Source organism: Culex pipiens, chromosome 1, assembly GCF_016801865.2.
Source record: "Culex pipiens pallens isolate TS chromosome 1, TS_CPP_V2, whole genome shotgun sequence".
Classification (NCBI taxonomy): domain Eukaryota; kingdom Metazoa; phylum Arthropoda; class Insecta; order Diptera; family Culicidae; genus Culex; species Culex pipiens.
In genome coordinates, this window is record NC_068937.1 from 81,058,995 (window position 1) to 81,081,250 (window position 22,256).

Here is a 22,256-nt window from a genome sequence, read left to right on the forward strand (position 1 = left end):
GTGTGTGAACTCCGTGTAAAAGGGGTGTCAAACTAAAAAGTGACCCCGCTCGTTTGACAACAGTTGGTGTCAAACCATCGGGGTTTGAGTGTATCAACTTTTACATGTTATTTAGCACTTTACATTGAATTTAAATTTTACATTAAGCGAGTTTACATAGAAAACAGTGTTTCCATGTAGTGTATATTTACATATTTTTTTCTGTGTAGAACAAGATCGCCTCGCTCGATCGACGCTACAAGTCCAAGAACATCGGGCTGACCGCCAAACTCGATCAGATCGCCGACCTGCTGAAGAAGCTGTCGGCGGTGCAGTGTAAATTGAGGTAGGAGAAGAGTTCGCTCGAGGATACCGTTGAAGAGCTGCGGCGGGAGTTGGAGGCGGCGAAGCAGCGGACGTTCGTTAGCGAGAGTACGCTGAAAGAGGTGGTTGAAGGATTGCGATCGGAGAAGATCGCGTTCTAGGAGGAGCTGAGCGACGCTGCGGATCGATTGAAGCTATAGGTCGTTGAGCAGCTGAGTGAGGATTTGGAAGCTGCGGGAGTGGAGAAGAAGGAACAGCTTCCCAAGTAACCAATCAGCATTAAAAGTAGTAATTGTCTAGCACTAACAGCGCTTTACCTGCAGTGAATAACGGCTGAATTGTTTCGGAAATTGCTGGAAATGCGCTTTTACAGCTGATTTGCAGCTGAGTTTGGACTTTATATTTCTGTTTTAGTGCTGGGCCCCTACTGTTGTCGATCCGGCCCTGCAAAACGTCAAAAAAATTTGAGATGCAAAAATGTTGTTATCTCTTTCTCTCACCTCCTCCTACCCCAGTTCTATTTTCGGTTTGTTTACATCTTCTTTACCGACACAGCTGATGGGAGGAAAAGGCTGAGAGGAGGAACAATTTATTTGATGAAATGCTTGGTGTTGGAGACTTGATGCCAGGAACGTGTTGTTGAAGTTTACTTTGGTCGAATCATGCACATTTGCCGTCACGCCTAAATATGTGGTGGCATCCGGGCGCAGCTTCAGTAGTATTTAAATGTTCCCTTTTCTTGCTGGAAGGTTCATCTCATTTTTGCTCGAGCTAATTCATCATAAATAAAAATCCAAATGATGGTCTTGCCAAGACCGTCTTGAACAGATTAATTTAATGTGTCCGGAGAACCGTAACAAAAATGTTGATGGTATCAAATTCACTCATCGGGAAATTGTGGTTCCCACGGGGCAATTGCCATTTGCGTTGGATACCAAACTGGCCCAAAGAACGCCAACTTCCATCCTTCTAGAAATCTGTCCAGCAGAAGTTTGTGTACCAAAAAATGTTCAGTTGCTCCGCAATTTAACAGCAACAGCATATGCATGTTTTTTTTATCAGGTAAAATAATAAATCTTAACTGCGACCGAAAGCCGTCTAATTTTTTCTAAGCTCAGCTGGTTTGTTTCGGTGAGGGATGAGCGAGATAGAAATATTTTGTTTTGGTTTTCATCAATCTTTCTCTTTCACTCCTCAACTGTGTTGCCAGTAAAATGGGAAAAAATTAAGCAGTGTTGCTAGTACCTGCACGAAATCAGCTGCATTTCAGCTATTGCTAGAGCAGTTGCTTTAGAGCTGATTTGCTCTCACGTTAGCTGTTCTACAGCTGATTAGCTGTTGAATGCTGGTTTACAGCCTATTAATGATTTATGTTAGTGCTGGATGGTTACTTGGGTTGACAGTACGATCAAGTTGATGGAGCAGCTGGGCGATCGCTGCTCGAGTCGCAACTTACGGAGAAGGCTGAACAGTGAACGTACCGAGCTGGAGATCAAGTGCAGCAAGCCCAGAAGCAGCTTACCGCCAAGACTTCCCAAGCCAACGTCGAAGTCGAGCAGCAGCTCGAAGCGATCCGCTCCAACTTGATCGCGGTGGAAGCCGATTGCGATCGTGTCCAGCAGGGACTCCAGGAAACCCTGGAAGAACTCAACACGCAATCCGCAACCGTCTCCCGACTCTGCTCCGACAAAAAGCAGCTTGAGCAGAAGTTCCAGGAACTCGCAGAAGCCCTGACCGCAACCCGACAGCGCAGCTCCTCGTTCGCCTCGAGTCGCTCGACCACGAGCAGGAAAAGTGCGACTCACCAGCCTCAACGCCAAACCCGGCGCGGTAACGCAGGAAGTCACCCTGCTGACGGACGAGCAGGAAGAGCTGCTGACCGCCCACGAAGCGCTCAAGTTGAAGCGGGACAGCCTGACCGAGCAGGTTGAGGAGCTGACCGAGTCGGTGGCGGTAAGATCGGGACACGTTGCGCGAGTAAAAGTGCTGGCTGGAGGCGGAGTGCAAGCGGGTTGACGGGGAGTAGTGCGGGAAGTTACTCGGGAAGCTGGCTCGGAAGAATTATGAAGTTAGAAAGTTGGAGGAAGGGGTTAGGAGGGTTGGAGAGGAGAGCAAGCAACCATCGCGGCCAAGGATCACAAAATCGCCAAGCTCACAGAGGAACTCGACCGGATCAAGATGTTCCAGCTTACGGCTTCTGCCTCACAAGCAGAAGGTTCAGGGATCAAATCCCGGTCGGTACCTTTGAAATTTGGAATCAGGAATAGGGACGTGGCGTTACATCGTGCTGCCACCTGGTTTTTTTAAGCGCAAGAGTGGAAAAGTGCTGAGTCATCGTCTAAAAATAGACGGCGTCCTATCTCGCCCAGCAAAATGAAGTCGATAAAGTAGTCGGTTTCGATGAGAAAAAGTGGAAAACGTGGTCTAAAAATAGCGACGCCATCCCCCTATTGGAACTTTGAATATGAACAAAAACGAAACAGAATCAGGTGGGATTCGAACTCACATGGTCTGGGACTCTAACCAGTCGGCCATCTGAAGGTTATAAAACATGTTGTATTCTTCTCATATTAAATACGCTCTGATCCCTGGGATTCCGGTGGGTGCTCGCGTGCGGTTCGGTCTAGCTTGCTCGTTGCTCGTGTTAAGAGCTGGTTTTCAGAGTGAAAAACGTGAAATTTCGGTTTAAAATTGTTGTTACGTGACGTGCGGTGTGCTCTTTCGTGCGGTTCAGAGCAGTTTCGAACGGAATTCGTGAAATTCATGTGAAATCGAAGCGTTTTAATTCCGGGAAAAAATAATTTATGTGGACGGCCATGTTTTTTTTACACCAAGCATCTCCCGAGAGCTATCTTTCTAAGAGAGGGAGAGCCTCGTGGAGTAGTGTTGGTTCAGCAAGATCTTGATTGTGTTCGTGTTGTGGGTTTGTGTGTGTGTGAGCTGTTTGGTTCGCCGATGACCAGCTTGTTCGACGCACGCATCTTGCAATGGTGTCGTGAGTGTGTGCAGTGTGGGGGGGGGGGGTTTGAGGAGGGCAGGTTTGGTGGTGTGGCTGGCTTTCAGTGGTGTATAGGTGTAGATTGACCAGAAAATAGGCAGTTTCCCTATCAGTGCTTGTGTTGGCGGCATGTATTTGTTTTTGAGGAGGCGAGACTGATATGGCAGCCCTGTGACTGCAGCGCCTAATAAGCGGTGCTGGCGACGGTTCAACGCTCTTCCGTCGCCCGGAGAGGAGCAGGCGGCATCGATCGGGCGGAAAGGCGACTGCTTTGTGAGAAAAATTAACCCTTTGTGTGTAAATAATATTTTTAGTTGTGTAGTCGCTACTGACTCAATGGTGGCGAGACGAGTGATCGGTGCATGAGGAAGGGGAGTGAATAGAGGATTTGTGGCCAGGCTGAGTGTATGCGAGCGGGTTCTGTGGCCAACAGCAACAGGACAAGACTGAACAGCGTTTCAACCCGACTGTGTGCCAACCCACGGTCAGAACGCACCAATACAGTCGAAGACGACGAGGAGCGTGCTGTGATAGTTGGTGAGTTTGTTCCAAGCCGTCGGCTTATTTGTGAGTGTCTTGAGTGAGTGCCTGAGAGAGTGAGATTCAAAATAGGGTGAAGAAGTTAGGGGAGGTTAGGATCGAGATAGTTTAAGAGAGAGAGAGAGAAAGAGAGAGAGAGAGAGAGAGAGAGAAAGAGAGAGAGAGAAAGAGAGAGAGAGAGAGAGAGAGAGAGAGAGAGAGAGAGAGAGAGAGAGAGAGAGAGAGAGAGAGAGAAGGATGTGTGACTGTAGGAGATGTGTGAATGTATGGATGACGGATGCATGATAGTTAGCAAGGTAGCGTTCTTTTATTACGTAACGCAGTTGGGGGGAGGGTGTGGGGTCATTTCTACAGATTGCGGAGAATAATCTCAAAATTGGGTAGCAATTTAAATTGAGCGTTATTTATTACGCCTTTGTTTTTTTTGTTTGTTTTTTTTCTCTTTTTCTTTAAAATGCTTGCATTTAAAACGTTTGTCGGCACAGTGCCGTTTTCAACAGCCAAGATCTTAGAAGACTTACAACTTTACGTTCGGTAAATGTTGATCGATTAGATACACACTCATTTTTGGTTTTCGAGCTCGGCAAAATTCTGCCGAAAACAGAACAATTGATTTCTTCGGCAGAAAAATGCCGAACTTCAGCAAATTAACTGTCATTTTTCACCGAGTAATCGGTATGATGACTCACATTTTGCCGAGATTCGGCATATTTTTCTGCCGAGCGATAAGTTGTTCTGATTCGGCAGAATTCTGCCGAAGTTCGGCAAAAAAAAATCTGAGTGTGTAATATTTATGAAAATTTTAATTGATTTAAACTATGCTAAAATTCATTCATTAAACAGCATTCCTTTTGAATGTGTCATAATAAACCGATGTTTTTGTGATATGATATTTCTTAAATGTATTCAAAAGTATTTAGGTAAGAAAATATTTTGGGTTTTACTGGTGTCATAGGTGGTATGTAAGCGTTTGTATGAATGAGTTCGTTTAATGTTTATCAACTTATTTTCCAGGTTCTTCGAATTGAGTCGATTATTGTTGGTGGGGCAGCGCGCACGCCTTGCAGGACTATTCGTGTTTCGGGCGTCATTTTTTTTTTTATTCAGAGATTTTTTTTTGTGCTTTAAGATTACATTAATTGTTTTGTGATTTTAAAAGCCCTTCCTATATCATCGTTGATCAGAAGGCACGGCGTCGGGTAAATTGTGCATACATTTTTCAAATAATGTATTAAATTTTCACGGTATAGAATCGGTTTATTTTTCATAAGTCCTTCTTTTATCATCGTTGATCGGAAGGCACGCCGCCGGTTTAGTTCGTTTAAGTTATTGTCTTAATTTCATCACAATCGTTTACGCGGTGTCCTCTTTTCTTTTCGTTCAAATTTTTTGATCTAATAATTTATTCCAACTGCCAGTTTTAGTGTAAGCTCATCAAACTTTCCATTTTATGAAAAGTAACGCGTCTTTTATTTACTATTTTTGAAATTTACTCGCGTTGTCGTATGAACAGTAAAAAATATACTGATAAGTCCAGCCCATAGCACTACTGCTCGGTTGGCACGCGTTCGATTAAAAAACTTTTTAAATAATCAATTATTCATCTTTCCGCAGCCGGCTGCCTAAGATTTAAAATTTTTAACCGATAAACAAAATGCTCATGGTCACATCACTGCCACTCGTGAATCCTGACCTCATACCCATCTACTAACCCCCTCAAAACTCATGTGATACTTTGTCGGAGAAGCAGTCGATTGGGCGGTCTCTATCACTCAAGTATCGGACTAACATTCCCATCCACTTCCCCGTGACTCTACCACTGGTCGTGGCCGGCGCCGGTATTGATCAGCATGATAGGGGCCTTTGAGAAGTTGCGAAGCGAGGAAAGATAGCACCCACTCATCTTCCACGGCTCGTGGATGTAACTTCTGGAGGTCCTGGTCAATAACGGAGTAGCAACTGCGGGTGGGCACCTATGCTTATGCTTATGCTTATTAAATACGCTCTGATCCCTGATTTACCTGAAGGGATTGGGAGTCTTAAGATAGATCAAGGATCCGTCTGGTGCTTGCTTCTATGTTAAGGCGGGGCCGGACAATGCCCAACGACCACGGAATTGGGCCGCTAGGATCTCTGCCATTCTGAAATGGGTCGTTGGAAGCAGCGCGAGGGCTATCACCACCTAATACCCGGGACTGAGATAAGTTGTATCAGCATTCGGCATATACAAAGTCTGATACAAATTATACTTTCCCATAATTTCGCTACCGGTTAGCGGGTATTGGATTGGACCACAAACACACACACATAGGTGGCCACCACCAAAACAAAAGTTACACATTCGATGCGTTTTTGGCCAGAATCCAGCCAATGTGTTCCGGGCTGTTTACACGGCGCGATGGTTGAAGCGTGGTCTTGTGCGAAAATGGTTGGATTCAACACTTTTTGGTGTAATTCTGATCTTCAGTGAATGTTTAACAAAATTACAAGTTTCGTACTTGTTTCGTACAACAAATTACGATAAAAAAAAAACAATTTCAAATGCGCAAGTAAAAAAAATAAAAACTAGATCTTCGAACAATTATTTTAATTTAAAAAAATCAGTTAACATATGTTTAACCTTATAAAGATTTCAGGAAACTTTGCCGTTTTATTTAATTCAACAGGAAAAAAAACTATATTTTCCTTATTTTTCAAGCAAAATTTCCATTAGAAAGTTTTAAGCTCTAACTAATCTCTATGATATTTTTTTTACATTTTGTCACCTTTTTTAAATAAAATAAGAAATTGAAATCAAATAGCAAAAACCATTTTTCTGTATTTCTCAAGCAAGGAAATCAGTTTTTAGTTCTAAATGCTCTCTATGGAAATTTGCCATTTTATTACCTGTTTAAAAAAATCAGGCAAAGGAAAGCAGTGAAGAGTTTGAAGCTCTAAATGCTCTCTATGGAAATTTGCCATTTTATTACCTGTATTATATTTTTTTAATATTTTTCTTACAAAGAAAATCAGTAAAGAGTTTTTAGCTGTAATTTACCTTTACGCTTTTTTATTACCTTTTTTTTAAATAAAATTAGTCATTGAAATAAAATAAGAAAAATCCAAGGAAAACAGTAAATAGTTAAACCTCTAAATGCTCTTTATGGATTTTTTTTTAAATTTTATTGCCTGATTTTTAAAATAAATTTAGCCATTGAAATAAAATAGAAAAAAAACTATTTTTCTTTACTTCTCATGCAAGGAAATCAGTGAAGAGTTTTTAGCTCTAAATGCTCTCTATGGAAATTTGCCATTTTATTACCTGTATTCTAAATTTTTTTTTTAATTTTTCAAGCAAAAAAATCAGTGAAATGTTTATGTTCTGAATGCTCTCAATGGAATTTTGCCATTTTACTGCTCTTTTTTGATTTCCTTGCTTGAAAATAATTGAAAAGAAATGTTTTTTTTTAAATAAATTTCGAATGCTTTTTTTTAAGTAATAAAATGGCAAAATTCCATAGAGAGCATTTAGCATAGCCCGTAGTTGCTACTCTGTTATTGGCCAGGACCTCCAAGAATTGCTCCGTGGACCACAGATAAAGAGTAGGAACCAATCATCACCACTTCGCAACTTTCAAATGTCCCTATCATGCTAGCCAATCACAGCGCCGGCCACGACCAGTGGTAAGACACGGGGAAGTGGATAGGAATTTTAGTCCGATACTTGAGTGATGAAGACCGCTAAATCGGCTGCGTCTTCGACAAAGTATCACGTGAGGTTTGAGGGTGTTAGTAAGATGGGTGTGAAGCCAGGATTTACCGTGGTAAGTGATGCGGCCGGTCAAATCTATTTATAGTCCTTAATTATTCGTATGTTCTTGGATTGACTTTGGAAGCTTTCCAATTCGGTTCATCAAGCTTTTTTGTGGTGAATTCTGGTCGTGTTGAATATTCGCATAACGAGTATGCAACCAGTAAAGTTCTTAAATTAAACTTGCATTCAATATTGCATGTCCTGTTCTTAGTTTCACATTCCAATCAAGTTTCTTGGATTCTTATAGCATTCCTAATCCTTCTAGTCAACCAAGCCTCGATGGTCTGATGGTTAGCATTTTTGTCTCCTGACCCAAAGGACGGGGGATCGAACCCCGCCGCGAGCTAATGAATTTTTCGTTCATATTCAAGTATTCAGAATTCCTTCTTTTCCATAATTTCTCGATAGGAGCAGATGGGAATCGAACCCAGAACCTTCCGCTTTCAAAGCGAACAGCGTAACCATTCAGCCACGCCTACTCCTGCAAAATTCCATAGAGAGCATTTAGAGCTAAACACTTTTCATTGATTTCCTTTGCCTGATTTTTTTTAAACAGGTAATAAAAAGGCAAATTTCCATAGAGAACATTTAGAGCTTCAAACTCTTCACTGCTTTCCTGTGTTTGAAAAATAAAAAAATATTTAGAATACAGGTAATCCAATGGCTAATTTCCATAGAGAGCATTTAAAGCTAAACACTCTTCACTGATTTCCTTGCTTGAGAAATAAAAAAATATTTAGAATACAGGTAATAAAATGGCAAATATCCATAGAGAGCTTTTAGAGCTTCAAACTCTTCACTGCTTTTCTGTGTTTGAAAAATAAAAAAATATTTAGAATACAGGTAATAAATGGCAAATTTCCATAGAGAGCATTTAGAGCTTCAAACTCTTCACTGGTTTCCTTGCTTGAGAAATAAAGAAAAAATGGTTTTTGCTATTTGATTTCAATTTCTTATTTTATTTAAAAAAAAGGTGACAAAATGTAAAAAAAATATCATAGAGATTAGTTAGAGCTTAAAACTTTCTAATGATTATCTTGCTTGAAAAATAAGGAAAATATAGTTTTCTTTTCTGTTGAATTAAATAAAATGGCAAAGTTTCCTGAAATCTTTATAAGGTTAAACATATGTTAACTGATTTTTTTTAAATTGAAACCTTTACTTTTTTAACTTGCGTATTTGAAATTGTTTTTTATCTTAATTTGTTGTACGAAACTTGTAATTTTGTTAAACATTTGTTTTGTCAATACAAACATAAAAATAGCTGTAAAATAAGTTTATTGTTTCTAATCTTAATTACTTACCAGTACAATAAAAAGAATATCTTATATATGGGTCATTCCATCTGAAGCGGAACAGCATTTGAAAATTACCCTCTCCGATCCTGCTCAAATTTGGCAGAGCTATTGATACTATCAAAACATGCAAAATTCCCGAATTTCATCCAAATCGGACCACCCCCTCCATTTTTGTACCTCCCCAAAAAATCGACTTTTTGGCGATTTTTGACCAAACCTCCTAGTTTCAAACGACGATAACTCAGGAACCACAAATCTTAGAGGGTCGGTCTTAGACTCAATTTTGAAGGAAATTGGACGTAGAATCCATTTCCGTGATCAAAATTTTGATTAATTTATTTTTTCTATCTGTATTGCGCAATTGAAAACTTTAAACGGCCGTACCTCAAAACACCCCAACTTATTTTTTTTATTTGACCTCACCATCGTGTTCCCCGGCCAATTTTACATAAGAATCACTTATCGACAGAAATGAATATGTTTCGTTCCAGAGATATCGAATTTTAAAGTTTTGTGTTTTCGAGATTACCTACATCAGCTTCATTCGCCGCATCTGCTAGAAGCACACAGGCGGGCTGATCAATAACTGCTACCTGGCCATTTATTGAAATAATATTTCATCATAAATAATCTTTATCAAATTGGGCAAAAATTGACTGTATAACACTGTAGGAAACTGGAGTTGAATCACGAATGTTTATCTGCTCAAAAAATGAATGAAGTGAATTTCTGTGCTAACCCACAGGACAGAGCAATAACGACACACAGTAAAGGGCAGAATTGGATTCCGACGGAGCGAGTAGGAAAATGCAATTAATCTTGTTAGTAACACTGAACAATAAGTGCAGGATACATTACTGAGTAAAAAATATGAACTAAAATTAATAAAATTTGTTGATACGTTGTACTCTAGTGAAGGACGATCACAAGGAGTAGGAAAAGGATTTATGGAAAGTATAAAACTTAAAAATGTAAGAAAATCACAAAGTTTGATCTGCTGCAAAGCGACTAATTCCCCAAATTTAGTTGCGATGATTTCGACACCGTCCGAACAACAGTATTTTTTTTCTTACATCATTCTTGGATTCTTTTAATCAAATGGAGCTGGCTCACAATATAAAAATTGATTTAATATGATCAATCTTTTAAACCATTAATCGGATTTGCCAAATTATGGTAAAGTGTCAATAAAAAAAGCCGGGACCGTGGTGTAGGGGTAAGCGTGATTGCCTCTCACCCAGTCGGCCTGGGTTCGATCCCAGATGGTCCCGGTGGCAAATTTTGAGACGAGATTTGTTTGATCACGCCTTCCGTCGGACAGGGAAGTAAATGTTGGCCCCGGTCTAACTTAAAAGTTAGGTCGATAGCTCAGTCCAGGTGTAGGAGTCGTCTCTCTGGGTCCTGTCTCGGTGGAGACGCTGGTAGGCAGTTGGACTAACAAGCCAAAGGTCGTCAGTTTGATTCCCGGGGTGGATGGAAGCTAAGGTGTAAAAAGAGGTTTGCAATTGCCTCAACAATCAAGCCTTCGGACACCTAGTTTCGAGTAGGAATCTCGCAATCGAGAACGCCAAGGCAATGCTGTAGAGCGAATAATTTGATTTTTTTGTCAATAATAAACTATAATAATAATAATAATAAAGCAGGTTTTGGGGTTTTTGCTGAATGGCACTATTTTGCTACCACCCATGATGAAGGCCCTAGTCATGGCCTCGGAGGTACTCTAAAACGGTTAGCAACACGTAAAATAACCCAATTAATATTCCTTTCACAAAAATAGATTGATCAAGGTAGGGGAACAGCATCTAATTCCAGCGTTCCACTAATGTTGCCATATCAGCGCTTTGGCATTCAATTACAGCTGATTAAAAGCGTTTTCAACTGAAATCGAGTGATAAATAGCTCAATAAGAAGTGAACAAGCAAGTTTCTATCAAAAGTTTTGCAAAATTTGTTGTTTAAATAGTGAAAATGAGCAAATTGGACGAAACTAGGAGCGAGGACTTAACCTGCCAAACATACCAGAATTTCCCCTATTAGTCATTTGAATAAATATTTGCGTAAAATTATAAAAATATAAATTAAATTAATCCTCTCCCAGAACACCAGGTAGCAGTTATTGATCAGCCCGCCTGTGTGATTCTAGCAGATGTGGCGAATGAAGCTGATGTAGGTTATCTCGAAAACACAAAACTTTAAAATTCGATATTTCTGGAACGAAACATATTCATTTCTGTCGATAAGTGATTCTTATGTAAAATTGGCCGGGGAACACCATGGTGAGGTCAAATAAAAAAAATAAGTTGGGGTGTTTTGAGGTACGGCCGTTTAAAGTTTTCAATTGCGCAATACAGGTAGAAAAAATAATTTAATCAAAATTTTGATCACGGAGATGGATTCTACGTCCAATTTCCTTCAAAATTGAGTCTAAGACCGACCCTTTAAGATTTGTGGTTCCTGAGTTATCGTCGTTTGAAGATAGGGGTTTCGCTCAAAAATCGCCAAAAAGTCGATTTTTTGGGGAGGTACAAAAATGGAGGGGGTGGTCCGATTTGGATGAAATTCGGGAATTTTGCATGTTTTGATAGTATCAATAGCTCTGCCAAATTTGAGCAGGATCGGAGAGGGTAATTTTCAAATTTGCACTTTTTCGTGCACAGTTGAGATGGAACGACCCATATATAAAAAAAAATTCGACGGTTTTGTTCGAACGCGCATCAGTTGATAACGGAAAGTCGGATCGGAGCGCTCTTTGTTGCGTTGGGTTCGTATAAGCCCAAGGAAGATTATTACGCTAATAAGTTGACACTTTGGCCACTCTGGAACCGATTCCGGAAAATCTGCAGATTGTATGGGAAATGAAACGAAAAACTAAATTTTGATCATAGGAGGCGTCAAGATATTTTCAAACAAAAAAAAAACAAAGCGTCAAAACGGAAAAGTTTAATGTAGAACGAGGAAGAAAATAAAGCTTTTAGTAGGACAAATAATGAAGCTAAAAAAGTAAAGCTGTTTGGTCAGTCGAAATACTAAACCTATTTGGTGGGTAGAATAATTTTTAACTGACAAATTATTATTTTAGTTTTTAGATAACAAACCCAGCCAAAAAACAGATAAAAAGGAAAACACAAATCAAAATGAATTCAATGAACGTTTAAAAACTGGAACAATGAAACAGATCATGAAAGATAAAAACAACCCTCAGTTTTCAGAGCACGCAGGCAGCAAAAAAATGAAAGAGTAAAAATAGATTGCAAAAAAGCAAACGAGGAACAAAATGTACAAAAGAATACACTAATCAACGAAGCAAAACAAACTAAGAAAGGTACTCCGTGATTTTTGTACCAAACCAGTTTGTACCTTTCAAACTTCGGAAACATCAATGTATTTTTATGAAACAACAAAAAAATTTATGAAAAAAGTATAAGGATCAGTTCGATAAAAGAACAATTAAATAATTATCTTCAGAAGAAAATAAGAAACAAAAGCAGACAATTAAACAGGTCATTTCAATAGACTATATGAGGAAAGAAGGAGGAGGTCTAACGAAAAACCAAATGAGATTTGTAATACATTGATGGGATTAATTTTGAACAATTAAGAAAAAAGAGGAAAAACATAAATAGGACACATCATGGAGCAAAGAATAAAGATTAAAAAGTTAAAAAAAAGTGCTGACAGAACAAAAAGTAGCAAGTTATTTCAAGTTTCTTGCAGTTTTTGCCCGTGACAGAACTTATTTAGTTGTTTATTTAAGGAGAATCATATGGTTTTCTAAATAGTAAAGGTAGAACATGCAAAACTGCTATATGAAAGAAAAAAAGTAAAGGTACCAGAACTGTTGGGATAGTAACCACAAAAAAGAAGAGAATAGTAGAAAAAAATGACAAGCATAAGAATCTCAATTAAAAAAAGGATGGGAAAATAGAAAAAAAGAACTCATTCGGTATGAGAAAAAGAAAAAATAGATAGACCAATTTATTGCTTCAAAACAAAACACAAAGAACTTAATCAACATATGTTCGGAGTACAAAGCGGACATTTTTCAAACAACAAACCAAAAAAAGGGTAGGACGAGGTTTGCAAAAAAAAAGCGAATAAGAATAAATATGATAGTAGTAGTATGTACATTGTGTACGATAAAGCAAGGTAAACGATAGAAGTCCAAATAAGATGTCTAAACCCTAATCAACGAAAAAAGAAAAATCATGTTCATTTAGGCATCTGACTGAGATTATTAAAATAAACCCTAATAAGCATCCTACAATTTTTTTTGAGAAGAAAAAGTTCGAGTATAATAAAAAAATGAAAAAATAAAAAGTAAAAAAACGAAATCTAAAAAAACAAATGAAAAAAGGGCAAGACGAAGTTTGCCGGGTTCACCTAGTAATTTTATAAAATTGTATAATTTTATCTGAAATTTCTTTCAACCATTCAGACGAGAGCATCTAACATAAATACTCTCTATGAACACTCTGCTATACTAGTTTTCACATCAGACGATCTCTACCAAACATGCCTCATATTACCTGTGCATATGACGCGGTCGCTTTGTGTTTGTCGCAAGCAGTGTTTATTATAAAAATAGTTTTTATTTTTTATTTCGGTATCTATTGAAGATAGAGCTTTGGTTTCTTCGAGAGAGTTGTTCATTTTTGGTAGTTCAGCAAATTTGTCGAAAATAAAAATATTCTATACCTTGTATCTTAGAAAATGAATAGTTTTATCTTGTTTTGCAATTCGCAATTCGCAATTTTCAGTGTAAGAACGGGCCTTGACCGATCTTATGCACCAGGTTCCCGACGAACACGCACTGCCCTTACACCTACATCTCACCCTTGCTCTGAGTCAGTACGAGCAGCACGCTAGAACACGCTTTGAGTGTTCGTGCCAGGCATGCACACCTTCTTTTCCGGTTACGCATTTTAACTCGGCCGGGGGTGGTACATTACGTAGGGTTTGATGTAAGTATAAGCGCCTAACCATCTATAGTGTGCATATCAACTTTTATTAAAGCAAAAACTGTTATATTTTAGTTTGAATTCAAAAACTAATTGTTATTTTACAGTGTATTGTTTTCTCCTGAAATCTTCCCTAATGTTGAGTCGTGTTAATCTGTTGCTATTTCTTCTGTCGCGGTGTTTTGTTACAATGTTTTGAACCTAAGCATATTATTCAAAAGTTTACCAAAAGTACAATAATGTTATGTGTGTGACTTTGATCATTCAATATATTGAGTAAGGACTTAAACCTTACTTGTTTGAAGAAAAGGGCGTAGATTGAAACAATATACAATAAAGGAAAGCATACTACATAAAGTTCGATACTGAAAGAATAAGTGTATGTTGAAGGAAAGTAGAGTAAAAGCTGTATGAAGTAGATTAAAAATATAGGCAATAATCTATTTATGATAAAAGCTATGTGATAAAGGATAAATAATATCATATAAGCTTAGATAGCATTAATGACAACTTTAGAAGCCGATTGGGGATGTTAGGGAAAACACATAGCAGTTAAAACTGGCAAATTGAGTAGAGGAGACTTGAAAGATAAGTGAAATAGAACTAAAGTAGTTGGAGATAATAAGAAGAGATACTCCGAGTTGCGATGTTCTAGGTACATCCACAACAGTTCGTTCAACATGCTGTGAATCAAAACAATACCTTCTACAATCACAAATTACTTCCCTTTCCCACATTGCCGCTTTATGATGTAGTCCATGCTCTGCAAAGAAAGGGATGTTAGTAAAATATAAACACTATAAAATAATGATACAGTTACTTGCGGGAACCTGAGTGACATCAGGGTTTCTAATGTTGTTGCTGTTGTCTCCAGTGTGATAATATCACTCCGAAGTGGTTGTCGTGGTGCAATCGTTCTCCAACCGTAGGCCCAGACACGACATGAAATGGAAACAAACAAAACAAAAAGATGCATTAGTATATGAAAATAAGAGAAACAAAGGATCATGCAATCAAAATAAAATGGTGGATAGTAAACAGAATCCGAATAAGAAAATCAGTCGAATTAGAAAATCAGAAATAAAAGATAGATTGTAGCTGAAAGTGGAAAGAAGAGAAACCCCGTAATGCGATGTATCAGGTACATCCACAACAGTTAACTCAACATGCTGTGAATCAAAACAATACCGTCTACAATCTTCCCTTCCCACATTGCGCATCCCTTTCTTTTGGCCGTCTCGACTCTAACCCTCGCTGGTCAAAGGTTTACGAGTTCGTTTCCACAGGCCACCAGCAAGGTCACGTGTTGTCATCATGATGACGAAACCAAGCCAACGTGGAGGTAAGAAAATGGGTAACTTGCAAGGAACCAGAGCAGCTGTTTTGACCAAGGTCAGCTAACAGCACTACGGGTGTAGTTCCGCTCCTTCCAGGATGTTCCTCACCGGGTGTCAACCGAAAAGGTATCATTTCACCCTTGGCATGCGAATAGTTTTATCTTGTTTTGCACAACTAAAATCAATCAAATTGTAATGACGTCTGAGACAATAATATAGAACCTTTTGGTACCAGCAACTTTCTAGAACATGTCAACTTTCTAAAACTTATCGTTTTTGAGATATATGCAATTCAATATTATTTTTCCCCATACAGAGCTGGCTCTGTTCCCTGCATACAGAGCTTAGCTCTGTTCTACCATACAGAGCAGGTAAGGAGTTTTTATTGAGCCTGTAGAGCTCGATGCGTCTCTGCATAAAACTGCAATTTTTATTCAGACCGAGACTTTATTTCACTAAGTCTAAAACGTAAACAAAAGTAACGCGATCCGACCGCCACGACGATCTATTTCGACTGGTATTTGGTCCAGGCAGTGTGAAGAGGAATACGCAAAGATGGTGTGACGGTGCGCGTGATCACGACGTTCATCAACACCACTACCATCACCCTGCCGTGTATGTACGCAAATTATAGCAAGAGAATTTATGCTACACGGCAGGGTGGCGAATCAATTTTACTCTTCAACCGAACACTTGAAATACTTGAAATACTTGAAATACTTGAAATACTTGAAATACTTGAAATACTTGCAATACTTGCAACACTTGAAACAGCTTTTTGTTCTACCATTATAGTGACAACTACCCTAAATGCTCATCATTTTGATGTGTATGTGTTACTTTGTAACGCTTGTAAACGCCCGCAGCTAGGCAACCAAATGTAAACCAAATAAAAACTATTTTACAAAAATTGCACAATAAAACTATTTAGAAACAAAATCCAAGGTCAATCTTAGTAGAATTCGATAGCTTATATTATTGGCTTCAAAAGTATCCAGGTTTTTAAGCGAAGATGGCGTTACAAATGGTGCACGCCCGAAATGTCAATATCATGCAGTGGTACCAACATTACAAAACAGGTGTTACATGACATAACAGCCACAATTTTATCTAATGTTGGTACTACTGCGCGATTTTGACATTTCGGGCGTGCACCATTTGTAACGCCATCTTCGCTTAAAAATTTGGATAGCCGGGGTTTATCATGAAATGATCATTTGGCTAAGTTATAATCAAATTTGTAGTAAGCAGACTTACCTTTTGACGGGTGCGACAACGGTTTGCTATGATACCGGTTTTTCTATGCGCACCATTTCTCGTCACAATCCAAACCTGACACAGCTCGGTAGCTTGATCGGTGCACCGATACCAAAGTTTGGTGTGACGGCGGTGTGGATCGGGTACACAAAACTGACATGGTTTCTGCGCCTACCACACGGGAGAAGTTTGGAACTCTTGATGCCTAGCAAGCCAACCGAACTCATCAGTTCTAAATGGTGTGGTTGTCAAAGGCAGTGCATTAGTATTTTAAAGGTTCTTGGTTCGAATCTCTACAGTAATTATTTTATTTTTTGTTCGTTAGGAATAGAATTTTGTAGTTTCATGAAATATAAACATTAACTTCTCGTGCATATAATCCTGAAATAGGCATTTTCACTTAAACCTGCCTGCGTTTTCTCTATTCCACTACAAAATTCCATTCAATTTTCTAACTCTTTGACTAAATCGTCGCAGGTTCGAAGAAGTTACTTAAAAAATGTATACCTATAATCCGTAATTGCTGTCAAAAATATTGAAAAAAAAACATCATCAAAAATATTTGTACTCAGGATTGAACCAGGAACCTCGTGGTTAAAAGACGGAGACAACAACCGCCACGCCATCCCGAAGTTGTGAATGATGGCTGACAAACCTCAATCAAAACAATGTCGCCTCCGGTTTACTTGGATCAACCATACATAGCAAAAAATCCGATGGTAAAATCGCATGCAAAAGCATGCACATCACCTTCGTCAAAATAAACACTTAATATTACACACTGCATGTACAATTTTTGCAAACACAAAAAAAAAGTTGCAACCGACGGGATTCAAACCCAGCACCAATAGTAAGGACTGGCGCCTTAGCCCACTCGGCCATCAGACCGATGAAAAGCTGGACGGATAAACGCATATATGAGCTTGACATTTCGGTCACGTAGGTTTCCTATACTGATGGGCTACATATTTCAGTACGTAAAATCACATAAAATTGCATAAAATAATGCAATATTTATTTTACACCCAGGCCTTTTACACGTTACACGTATACAGTTTGGGTGCACCGGTGGTGTACCAAGGTGCTTTCGGTACAGTTGCTATGGTGTGACAATAAACAGCTCGGTTTGGTTTCTAGAGTGACACGAACACCGCACCACGGCGCACCAGATCTTGGTGTTCAGAGAAGTGTCAGAAACAGTAATTTCGCCAGTGTCCTGATCTAAGCTTAAGGTTGACAGGTTTGTTGAGAATTGTTGGCTTGTTTTCTGTTTTCCTTTACAACCAAAGCAATTGTGTTCGGAATGGCAAAATTAAGTGGAATATATATTTTTTTTTTATATTTATTCAGTTCTTCTTTTCCATGTACATTCATTCAGTTAAAATATTATTGAGTGTCCAATCACAATTGATGACTTTTCACCTCAATTTTAAATACTAGCAACTTTCATTTATTCATGAAATATTGTAGCTTTCGCTATTCAGTGATTTCAAATGTAGGAGGTCCTACATGTACAAAAGGGAAAAGGGATACCTTAAAACTAACTTATAAACTATATAAAGAGCGGATCAATGCAGCTGAAGACTGCAATGATTTTTGTCGAAATGCATCAATTATCTTATTGGACATAACATCCAAAGTGTCAACTTCGGCTAATTGATGAAGTTCACTGGTGCTGAACCAGGGAGGAAGTTTCAGAATCATTTTCAGAATTTTGTTCTGAATCCTCTGAAGTTTTTTCTTCCTGGTTAGGCAACAGCTTGTCCAGATCGGCACAGCATAAAGCATGGCAGGTCTGAAAATTTGTTTAAAAATTAACAGTTTATTCTTGAGACAAAGTCTAGAATTCCTGTTTATAAGTGGATACAAACATTTAATATATTTGTTACATTTAACCTGGATACTTTCAATGTGATTCTTGTAAGTAAGATTTTTGTCAAAAGCAAGACCAAGATATTTCACTTGATCCTCCCACTTTAAATTTACCTCATTCATCTTTATAATGTGATGACTTTTTGGTTTAAGAAAATCAGCCCTTGGTTTGTGAGGGAAAATAATAAGTTGAGTTTTTGCAGCATTTGGAGTAATTTTCCATTCTTTCAAATAAGAATTGAAAATATCCAAGCTTTTTTGTAATCTTCTTGTGATGACACGAAGGCTTCTACCTTTGGCGGAGATGCTTGTATCATCAGCAAAAAGTGATTTCTGACATCCTGGGGGCAAATCAGGCAAGTCAGAAGTAAAAATATTGTATAAAATTGGACCCAAAATGCTACCTTGAGGGACGCCAGCACGTACAGGTAGTTTATCAGATTTGCTATTCTGATAACATACCTGTAGAGTACGATCCGTCAAATAATTTTGAATAATTTTCACGATATAAATCGGAAAATTAAACCTTTTCAATTTCGCAATCAAACCTTTATGCCAAACACTGTCAAATGCTTTTTCTATGTCTAGAAGAGCAGCGCCAGTAGAATAGCCCTCAGATTTGTTGCTTCGAATTAAATTTGAAACTCTCAACAACTGATGAGTAGTTGAATGCCCAAGGCGAAATTCAAACTGCTCATCAGCGAAAATTGAATTTTCATTAATGTGCGTCATCATTCTATTAAGAATTATTCTTTCGAATAATTTACTAATAGATGAAAGCAAACTAATGGGCCGATAGCTTGAAGCTTCGGCAGGATTTTTGTCCGGTTTCAAAATCGGAACTACTTTGGCATTTTTCCAACTACTGGGAAAATATGCCAAATCAAAACATTTGTTGCAAATTTTGACCAAGCTACTTAAAGTTGCTTCTGGTAATTTTTTAATTAAAATGTAAAAAATGCCATCCTCACCAGGGGCTTTCATATTTTTAAATTTTTTGACAATAGATTTTATTTCATTCAGATCCGTATTAAAAACTTCATCTGATGAAAATTCTTGTTCAACAATATTCTGAAATTCTATTGAAATTTGATCTTCAATAGGACTCAAAACATTTAAGTTGAAATTATGGGCACTCTCAAACTGCTGAGCAAGTTTTTGAGCTTTCTCCCCATTAGTTAACAGAATATTATCACCATCTTTTAAAGAAGGGATTGGTTTTTGAGGTTTCTTAAGAACCTTTGAAAGTTTCCAAAAAGGTTTGGAATAAGGTTTAATTTGTTCGACATCTCTTGCGAACTTTTCATTTCGCAGGAGAGTGAATCTGTGGTCAATAACCTTTTGCAAATCTTTTTGAATTCGCTTCAGCGCAGGATCACGAGAACGTTGATACTGTCTTCGGCGAACATTTTTCAGACGAATCAGAAGCTGAAGATCGTCATCAATAATGGGAGAATCAAATTTGACTTGGACTTTAGGAATAGCAATATTCCTAGCATCCAAAATTGCATTAGTTAAAGATTCCAAGGCAGAATCAATATCAGCTTTGGTTTCTAAAACAAAATCATGATTTAAATTATTCTCAATATGATGCTGATACCTGTCCCAATTAGCTTTGTGGTAATTAAACACAGAACTATTGGGTCTGGTAACTGCTTCATGAGAAAGTGAAAAAGTTACTGGAAGATGATCAGAATCAAAATCAGCATGAGTCACTAAAGGACCACAATACTGACTTTGATTTGTCAAAACCAAATCAATTGTTGATGGATTTCTAACAGAAGAAAAGCAAGTTGGTCCATTCGGGTATAAAACCGAATAAAGACCAGAAGTGCAATCTCTGAATAGAATTTTACCATTGGAATTTACTTTTGAATTATTCCAAGATTGGTGTTTGGCATTAAAATCACCGATGATCAAAAATCGAGATCTATGCCGAGTAAGTTTATTCAAATCCCCTTTGAAATAATTTTTATTTTCCCCAGTGCATTGGAAAGGCAAATATGCAGCTGCAATCATAATTTTCCCAAAAGAAGTTTCAAGTTCAATGCCCAAACTTTCAATAACTTTTAACTTAAAGTCACGTAACGTACTATAAGTCATACTACGGTGGATAACTATTGCAACTCCACCGCCATTTCGATTCATTCTGTTATTGGTTATAACTTTATAATCTGGATCACTTTTCAAATAAGTGCCAGTTTTTTAAAAATGTTTCGGTTATAACAGCAACATGCACGTTATGAACTCGTAAAAAGTTGAAAAATTCATTTTCTTTCGCTTTTAAAGAGCGAGCATTAAAATTCATAATATTGATGGAATTACTTAGATCCATGATTAAACTTCAGGGTAAGAACAACATCATTCGCAAATTTTAATCCAATCTGGATAGCTTCCATCATGGATGTAGCATTACTCATTGTTTGAATCAAACCAAACAGTGAGTTTTGCAAAAAAGTCATTTTTTCAAACGTAACATCGCCGAGATCAGAAGATCCCAAAGCGTTGCCAGCAGAAAAATTTTCAAATGAAATTTGAGGTACCTGCCCAATTTGAAGATTGGTAGATGATTTAAAATTCGTGGATGAACCCGAACCCGAAACGACGTTGGCATAAGAAATACCATTGCTTTACCTAACTTTTCCTACATTCAATAACTCTATCTCCTCCTCCTATATATAAACTATCCGTAACACCTTACCATATTATACAATTTCGTAATGTATAAAACTTCTTATTCATCTCCCCTCTCACCACACCAAAAAAAATAATTTCCACCCCTAAAATATTAAAATTTAAACACCCTATCACCTAAAAAATTTTTATACATCATTCACTTTCACACAATACCAATATATCTCATCCACCCCTACCCCCATCCATAATTAACCCCATTCTCCACATCACCCATAACTATATCCATCATTTCCACCTCCTTCCTTTTCTCATCTTGCCAAAACTCAATAAAAAAAAATCCACCCCTATACCCTAAACAATTAACAAACCTTCCCACTTACCACCCTAAACCCCATAATAAAACAAACATAATCCATTCATCATCCAATTCCTACCCCCCCACTCTCTCCACAACCCTATTCAAAAACAACCATTACAACAATTTCATTTTTCCCTCCCTCCCCCAACCTAACTAAAAATAACAATCCACCTCCCCTACTTTTATATACCAAACATTCCTCCAATAATTACTATCAATCATTTTCTCATAACTTTTATAAAAATTTTTTATTATAATCAAATAACCCCAAAATTAATTATATCAATACCCTCAACCTAAACCACTCTACCAACACCAAATTCCCCACCTCATCACTAAACTTCCAAATCCCTAAAAATCAATACTAACTTATCTAACTACTTCTTCTCCCCAACTTCTTACTTAATTCACTTCAATTTTCTTCTCCATACCACTTAACACCTATCATAAGTTCATTACTATTGAATTGTATCTATTCACTATTTTCAAACCACACCGAACTTATTCCAAATTAATATTCGAAAATCCCTACCCATACTACACCATAACCTACCACTTCATCTTCATAAACAAATAAAATAACCTTATCTAATTAATCTTACAAACGCTACACCGACGTCACGCCCCCCAAAACTACAGAAGATTTGCGTTTACCTTTGTTTTGACGCATTTTGCAAGCAAAGTTCTCTTTAAAAGATGGCTTCGTTTGTAAAATACAACAAAATTTCAGGTGGGGTTAGTCTTGAAAAGACTGTTTAGAATTTTGGAATGTAACTCAGGTAGTCTTTAAAAAGACTGTGAATTTTGTTTGAAATAACTCTGAGCTTAGGTAGTAAAAAATACCGCAGCTCTAGTGTCCGTTCACCACGAAGGTTCGCAAGACACTGAAGTGGAATAAATTGATAA